The sequence below is a fragment of the Panthera tigris genome, chromosome D1, assembly GCF_018350195.1.
Source record: "Panthera tigris isolate Pti1 chromosome D1, P.tigris_Pti1_mat1.1, whole genome shotgun sequence".
NCBI classification, from domain to species: domain Eukaryota; kingdom Metazoa; phylum Chordata; class Mammalia; order Carnivora; family Felidae; genus Panthera; species Panthera tigris.
In genome coordinates this window covers 589,263-598,149 of record NC_056669.1, presented here as the reverse complement: position 1 = coordinate 598,149, position 8,887 = coordinate 589,263, and the positions used below count along the sequence as shown (strand labels likewise).

The 8,887-nt window shown below is 39.2% G+C and overlaps 2 long non-coding RNA genes across 2 annotated transcripts in view; one reads left to right on the top strand and one right to left on the bottom strand.

The window, feature by feature from the left end:
- Positions 1-704: 704 nt before the first annotated feature.
- The window catches only part of LOC122231164, a 36,763-nt gene continuing 28,580 nt past the window's right edge, over positions 705-8,887 (bottom strand). Inside the window, exon 4 of the long non-coding RNA XR_006208337.1 lies at positions 705-978. This is a non-coding gene — a long non-coding RNA (uncharacterized LOC122231164). The remainder of the gene's footprint in view (positions 979-8,887) is intronic.
- Positions 915-8,887, top strand: part of LOC122231166 — a 70,952-nt gene continuing 62,979 nt past the window's right edge. Inside the window, exon 1 of the long non-coding RNA XR_006208339.1 lies at positions 915-1,141. This is a non-coding gene — a long non-coding RNA (uncharacterized LOC122231166). The remainder of the gene's footprint in view (positions 1,142-8,887) is intronic.

Genomic DNA, 8,887 nt, shown 5'->3' with positions numbered 1-8,887 from the left:
GAACTGGGAGGTCATGACCTCAGCCAAAGTCCCACGCTTAACCCACTGAGTCCCCCAGGGACCCCCTGGGGGTACCACTTCTGCCCCCTAGTTTCAGCCACGTTGGACGGCTCTGTCCCGGAAAGGCCCCACATGATGCCTTCTCCAAGTCCCTTCCGCTCCATCTTTGCCCAAAGGCTGAGAAGCAAACCCGGCACTTTAAGTTTTTTCTAATTTTTATTTTGTGAGAGAGAGAGAGAGACAGACACACAGACAGACAGAAAGGGCGTAAGTAAGTGAGAGAAAGAGAATCCCATCAGGAACAGAGGGAGGGAGAGAGGGAGAGGGAGAGAGAGAGAGAGAGGCGAGCGGGGCTCATCTGACTCGGGACTTGAACCCACCAACCCAGAGATGACCTGAGCCGAACCAGAGGGTTAACGGCTGCCCCCAGGTGCCCGCACTTAAAGGACATACTCGCGCACTGTCGCACTCGGAGTACTTGCCTGCCAGCGCGGACGTGGCTGCCCAGGGTGAGAACCCAGGGGCACGCCGGGTCCCGATGCGGGTGCAACTCCTCCCCCGGCTCCGCACGGTGCCTGCCGGCTCGGCTCTCCGGGTCATAGGCGGGTCACGCGCCGGCCCGCACAGCCTGCTGGGAAGACTGGCGGCGGCAGGCATGCGCACTGCTTCGCCCTGGGGGGGGAGGGGGTATAATCTCCCGCACAAATGCCCAGCTTCGGTTGTCGCCGCAGGAAGGCCCTTGAGGGCCGGGGTCGTGTGTCCCTTCCCCTGCTTGTTCGCTGGCTCTGCGGAGCGTGTCACCCCCGAGCTTGGCCGCTGGCATCGCCCGCCCGAAGGCTTCCGGCCTCCCTGCGGCCGGGCTGCGTCCAGCTGCGCACGCGCAGGACTTACTTTCCGGAAGCTTCTGTGTTCCCTGAGGTAAAACCGGTCACTGCGAGGACTGCTTCCAGCGCTGACTCCCGGCCTCCTCTTGTGTCCCTATTTGAGGGGGCAGGTATAGGCCGTCATCATCTGACATAAACACCGCGCTTCACCCCGGCTCCCAACACACTCTCTCCTGCTTGGCTTCATTTTCCCTCGCGTCATGGGTTCTCTCATGGATCATATTTTTATTTGTAACTTCATCTCCTTCCACGGGAAGGTAAGTTCCATGTGGGTAAAGTCCTATTTAAGAATGAATACGTTAATGAAAAAGCAGTCATTAATGGCACGCAGGGCTCTTGGGGGACTCAGTTGAGCATCCGAGTCAATTTCAGCTCAGGCCACGATCTCATGGTTGGTGGGTTTGAGCCCCAAGTCGGGGTCTACGTGGAGCCTGCTTGGGATTCTCCCTCTCTGCCCCTTTTACCTACTCACAATCTCCCCTCCCCCCCCCCCCCCGCCCTTTAAAATAAATAAATAAATAAATAAGGCGTGAACTTATACCTGTATATCGAAAAATCATCTGGTATCAATATTTCTCTAGGTTGGTGGGAATATGGGTGTTATAAGGCTTTGTTTTCTAGCTTGTCTTTCCTAGCTTTCAGAATAATGTGACGTAGTCTGTTAATTTTGCAAAATAAAAATTTTAAGCAAAAAAGAAAAGTCATCTGAATATATTAGCAACAGAAATGATGAGATATTTTAACATGCAACTTTATGCTATACGCTTCAAAGGTGCAACATATTTTCTAACTGAATTAATTCTAGTATTCTGTGAATTTGGACTGTGTCGGGGAGGCCATATGCATGATGGGCGTGTATTGAACCATTTTTGCTGAGTATATGGTGATCACGGGATTTCTGTTTGGAGCTCAGACACTGCTGCTGTAATTGTTGAAATCCATTATTAGTATCGTTTCCAGATTTCGCAGATAAAGTATATTTGAAATTTGAATTTCAGATAAACAACAAATATTTTCATGAGTATATCCCAAATATTGCATGGGTCATACTTATACAAAAAATATTCACTATTTCAAATTTGACTGGACATCTGTATTTTATCTGATGACGAAAATCACTGGCATGCATGTCCTGCCTGCCTGCCTCACAGTTCGGAATGTTGTCTACCTTTTGCGATCAAAGTCAGGCAACTCTAGCTGGGCCACCTCAGCCTGTGCTTTGCTGTTGATATATTTTACCACTAGAGGGATTATTTCCCCTTTGTTTTGGGCTATTTGTGGAAAGGTAAGAAAAGATAAGAAAGATGAAACGAGAGCCCTTTCTTTCCCCTGACTCCAGTAAAACAGAGGATCTGAGCACTCATGCTTTGGCTAGAACTTCACTCTGTGAGGGAGCTTTGTATGATGAGCTGCTCCCTGTAGTGGAATCAGCCACCCGTTTCGGTCTTTAAGTTGAGTCAGGAAGCAGCAGGTGGCCGGGAGCAGCGGGTGTCCACAGGGCTGCTCATGGGGGAACCTCTGTCGAGGGCTATGTTTGCTTCTCTGTTTAAATTATTCATTGGGCGGAGATAGTTTTGACATTTCCAGTGATCAGCATTACTGGGTTGAAGACTTGATTTTAAACCTGTGTGATTCATGTGGGCATCTAGCATCTAAACTCTTGGTTTTATATGGTTCAGGCCTTGGGTAATGTTGTCCACTGAGACCTGAGTAAAATAGTTTTTTGGCCATGAGCTACTTTATACAGTGGTGGCAATTGTTCTGTGTAAGAATGTACAAAAGTGTATAACTTTCTCTAAAAAGTTTAATTTCTTTTTTGCCTTAATATTCTTTACTTAGCAGACTGTATTTATACTCCCAATTTTAATCCCAGGCTAAAACACCATCAGTTGATGTGTGTGGGTTCCTTCATCTGACGAGGGGCCTTAGTTTACCCCCAGGACTTTAAGAGGCGGCTGCTGGATTAGAGCTGTGTGGCTCAGGAGGCAGAGTTGAAAATCTCTCAGTTATATGTATTGTTTTTTTGTTCTCCCATTTGGCCTATAAACTATGTCTAGTTTTGCTTTTCTAAAGATAAGTAGAGCTCTGTGAGGAAATTGCATTCTTAGAATTATCAGAGCAACGTGAAGAGCAAACATTTATAAAGAGAGTAAATATTAAAAGAACGGGCAGTGTGGTGTAGAGCTTAGATTAAATAGTATTTGGTTTGCTTTGTTCTCTTACCTTTCACATTTTGCTTACTCAGAGGCGCCGTATGAAACAGAAACATCCATTATTGTATACACTTTGGGTTAGCAAGAGAAAAAGTGTGCTACTTGAAGAATATAAGTGCTCAGCCTCTGTGTCCTCAAGGCTACTCCTCCCACCCCACTCAAATAGCAACAGTAATAGTAATAATAATCTTAGTTAATATTATTAATATTGATATTATTAATAGTTAATATTTTCAAGTAGTTACTATGTTCTAATCATTTTTATGCAACATTTTATTTATCCTTCCTATTTATGGAGAATTGCAATCGTGTTGTTAAACTTCTTTTACCAGATCATAAGGTACTTAAGGATGCTGACTGTCTTTGAATCCCTAGTACCTAGCTAGCATAGTGCCTGACTCAGTGTATTTCCACAGTAAGGGGAGAATAAATAAATAAGTAAATGAAAAGACTACATACTTATTTAAAATTACTAGGGGAGAATAATATTTACTGGGTAAGCCATAGTATTTAGTCAATTTTTAATCATATTTTAAAATTATTTATATATATTTTTTCTTTTAATATCGTATTTGATTCATATTAAAGAATAAATACAAAGGATAAAGCATGTGATTAACAGTTAATCACAGTCAACAATCCAAATCAGGTCCTGTATCATTACCAATAACTCTTATGTACTTACATGTTCCTCCCTCATCCAGCCTCCTCTCCCCCCCATTGTGGGTAATGACTTCTGAAATTTTGGTTTATAATTCTATCACTTTCATTCCTTATATTTTTATTACATGCATATATGTGCTTAAATAATGTGCTGTTTAGCTTTATTTGTTTTTGAGCTTTATAAAATGTGGTATCATACTATATGAAGCCTGGAGAAATGTGGTGTTTTTCACTCAACATCATGCTTCTAAGATTCCCCTATGTTGTTACATGCAGCTGTAGTTCATTCACTCTTACTATTGTATACTATTCCATTGTGCAAATAAACCACAACTTACTTATTTCTTCTCCTATCAACAGACTTTTGGGGTTTGGTTTTTCACCATTTTGCTAGTAAGAAGAATACTATCAATGTTCTTGGACAAGTCTTCTTGCATATGTGCTAGAATTTCCTTCAGGCATATACCTATAATTAGAATTACTAGGATGAAATGTATGTGATTTTTCAACATTACAAGATAATACCAAATGCCTTAATAAGGTGATCACCTTATATCATTGGGTAAACCAGAACTAAAAATTCAAAATTAATCTAGTTCAAAGTTCTTACCTTGTTTTCTATTCTGAACTTTGTCCCAGAAACCGTATATATTGTTAAAGAGAAAACTTTCATTAAAAAATCTGTTACATTTCTATACACTAATAATGAAGCAGCAGAAAGGGAAATTAAGAAAATAATCTCTCTTACAGTTGCACCCAAACCAATAAAATATCTAGGAGTAAACTTAACCAAAGAAGTGAAAGACCTGTACTCTGAACACTACATAACACTTATGAAAGAAATTGAAAAGGACACAAAGAAATGTAAAGACTTTCCATGCTTATGGATTGAGAGAACAAATATTGTTAAACTGTCAATACTACCCAAAGTATTTTACAGATTTAATGCAATCTCTATCAAAATACCAATGGCATTTTTCACAAAGTAGAACAAAAGTCCTAAAATATGTATGGAGCCACAAGAGATCTCTGAATAGCCAAATCAAACTTGAAAAAGGAAAATAAAACTGGAGGTATAATTCCAGATTTCAGGTTGTATTGCAAAGCAGTCGTTATTAAAAGGGTATGGTAGTGGCATAAAAATACACAGATCCATGGTGGAACGGAAAACCCAGAAATGAACCCACAAGTATAATGGTCAGTTAGTTTCTGACAAAGGAGGAATGAATATCCAAAGGTAAAAAGACAGTTTCTTCAACAAATTGTGCTGGGAAACCTGGACAGCAATATGCAAAAGAATGAAACTGGACAACTTTCTTTAAAAAAAAATTTTTTTAATGTTTATTTATTCTTGAAAGACAAAGACAGAGCATGAGCAGGGAGGGGTAGAGAGAGAGAGAAGGAGATACAGAATCTGAAGCAGGCTCCAGGCTCTGAGCTGTCAACACAGAGCCTGATGCGAGGCTTGAACCCACAAGCTGTGAGATCATGACCTGAGCTGAAATCGGGACGCTCAACCGACTGAGCCACCCATGCGCCCCTACTGGACAACTTTCTTACACTGTTTGCAAACATAAATTCAAAACGGATTATAGACCTAAATGTGAGACCTGAAGCCATAAAATTCCTAGCAGAGAGCATAGGCAGTAAACTCACTGACATCACTTGTAGCAACTTTTTTCCATATATGTCTCCTGAGGCAACGGAAATAAAAGTAAAAATAAACTATTGGGACTAACATCAAAATAAAAATCATCTGCACAGTGAAGGAAACAATTAACAAACTAAAAGGCAACGTACTGAATGGGAGAAGATATTTGCAAATGGTAAATTCTAAAAGGGTTAGTATGCATAATGTATAAAGATCTTACACAACTCAACACCCAAAAAGCAGATAATCCAATTAAAAATGGGCAGAAGACATGAACAGACATTTCTCCAAAGAAGACATCCAGATGGCCAACAAATACATGAAAAGATGCTCAACATCACTCATCATCAGGGATATGCAAATCAAAACCACAATGCGATATCACCTCACACCAGTCAGAATGGCTAAAATTCACAACACTGGAAACAACAGGTGTTGTCAAGGACGCGGAGAAAGGGGAGCCCTCTTGCATTGTTGGTGGAAATGCAAATTGGTACAGCCACTGTGGAAAACTGTATAGAGGTTTTGTAAAAAATTAAAAATAGAACCACCCTATGATCCAGGAATCACACTACTGGGTATTTACCTCACAAGTAAAAACACTGATTCAGAAGGATATATGCACTCCAGTGTTTATTGCAGCATTGTTTACAATAGCCAAATTATGGAAATAGCCCAGATGAATGGATAAAGAAGAAGTGGACAGGATATTATTCAGCCATAAAAAGAATGAAATCTTGCCATTAGCAATGACATGGATGTAGCTAAAGAGTATAATATAATGCTGAATGAAATAAGTCAGTCAGAGAAAGACAAATACTGTATGATCTCACTCACACGTGGAATTTGAGGAACAAAACAAATGAGCAAAGGAAAAACAGGGAGGCAAACCAAGAAATAGACTACAGAAATAGAAATAACTACAGAGAACACTATGATGATCACCAGGGGGTGGGAGGATGGGGGGATGGGGGGAATAGGTGATGGGGATTAAAGAATACACTTATGAAGAAAAACAAAACAAAACAAAACAAAAGACAACATTTTACTAATCTGAACTGAGTGTCCTGATGGTGGTATATGGTCTACAAAGGAAACTTACTAGGTAAGGTCATTGAGTGATATCTTTGTAAACTAAAAGTCTAAACTCTGTGGTGGTTGCAAAAATACGGAATGTTATAATTAGAACAGTCCTGAAGACTCTTCAATTCCCAAGAGCTACTCATCATCTAAATCCCCTGAGAACAGAAGCATTATTCTGCAATAAAATGGCAACAGTATTTCCACTCCTGCTAATGTGAATGGCACCTTGATACACAGTAAACTGAATGTGTCTCCTTAGTTATTTCTAGGACTTCCCTCACCCATAATTTACTGTTCTCAAGATTGTGGACTAGTCTGTAGTTATAAAATTTTTTACTGTTTATTTTTGAGGGAGAGAGAGAGAGGCAGACTGCAAGCGGGGAAGTGACGGAGAGGGAGAGACAGAACCAGAAGTAGGCTCCAGGCTCCGAGCTGTCAGCACAGAACCTGACACAGGGCTTGAACCCACCAACTGTGATCATGACCTGTGCTGAAGTTGGACGCTTAACCAACTGAAACACCCAAGCACCCCAAACTAGTCTATAGTTATATTGTGAGAATTGGAAAAGAAATATCAGTTTAGTGAAATTGACTTCTAAAAGAATATCCACATACGCTCTGAGAAAAAAGTACTCATATAGTTAATCACACACATATGGTCATGTCTTTATCAGGCAACTGGACATACCTGCTGCATATTGGACATTTTTGACTAGAGAAGAATCTGTATATTAATCCAGTTTTCATCTGAACTAAAAGTACTATGATCCATTTGGTAGATTATTTCCCAATGGGTTCTAATTGTAATCCAGATTTTTAAATTGACTGTAGTGTTTAGATTCAGAAAAAAAATGACATGGTGTAAATATTACCAGAAAACAGATCTTCTATGTAAGAAACCATTAGCACTCTGTTTGTACACAGATATTACTCCCTCAAGTGTTGTGTCTGTGTTACTGAATTGATCGAATTATTGGTCTTTTGTTTGAAATTTGTCACTGAGTTTCATATTCTCATCATTTTTAAAAGTTAAGAGGGCTAAACAAATGACAACAAACCTATTCTGCAAAATAATTTTATTAAGCACTATATGTGTGTGTGTGTGTGTGTGTATGTGTGTGGTGTGTGTGTGTGTGTGTGTGTGTATACACACATACGTATATATACATATATAGTGCTATTGAGCACATACCAGTGTGCCATGTTATGCACCAGATATTATGGATGCTAATGGCAGGGGATGCAGCTGGACCAATCCCTATGGAGCAGAGAGTGGAATTTATATTGTAATAAATAATGAATTCTATTAAATGCCAAGTGAAAACTGTAATAATTTGGGGAAGAGAGACTCATCTTTTGAACAACTTATTTGTCTGTATTTATAAATATTATAAATAGAAGCTCCAGAGAGTCCTTTCACTTTGTAGTTTCTTGTCATGAATAGCTAGATTTGCTAATATTAATGTGTTCAGATGCCGATTTCTAATTAGTAGAAACATTTTTTTTTGGTTTGGCTCACACCTTATCTTTACTGTTTATGAAAGTGTCTAGCATGCAGTAACTGCCCAGTTACTATGCACTATCACCATTTAAAATAATAACTATAAAAAATATAAAATATATTAAACCAGTACAATGGTATTCAATATCTAGTGCCCAGAATTAATGGGAAAAATTAAACTATCTGAAAATATTGCTTAATAACCAAAATGTCTATCTAATAGAGTTTAATTTAATAATATCTTCATCATAGCCATACTCAAGGCATGCTCAATATTCCTAAAATAATCTTGCAAATGAGAATTATGAGAATCTAATGACATGAAAACTATGAGACACAAGATTCTTCACTTGAGTAGTTGTTGGGTTTTCCTTAAAACAGTTCCCTATATTTCCATAAACACACATACACACACACACACTAAATCTTTGACCCAGATTTGAAAATTTGAAACTCACTGACATATACAGCATGCCTAATTTATTATTAATTTCTTAAAAGAGCAAAATAGATGACAAACTAGATGATAAATCTAATTATCTCTTATTTTTCCTCCTCTCCCTTCTCCACCTCCTCCTCCTCCTCCTTCTTTTTCTACTTCTTTCAAATGTTGGTTCCTATTTTTCTAGGGAAGTCATTAAGCCACAGATGAAATAGTCACTCATTCACAACATACAAATACTAGTAATCAGTGGAGATCATAACTCATGGTGAATCATGAAAATTACTGCTTATCATTTGTGAAGATCTTTGTAATTTGTAAAATGGTTTTTATATGTATTATCTGACTCACCTCTTCCTATGTGCCTCTGTAACTATAAATTCATTCATGTGTAACAGATCAGGTAACTGAGATTCATTTCAGTTATGACTTTCCAGTATTTCATGATGA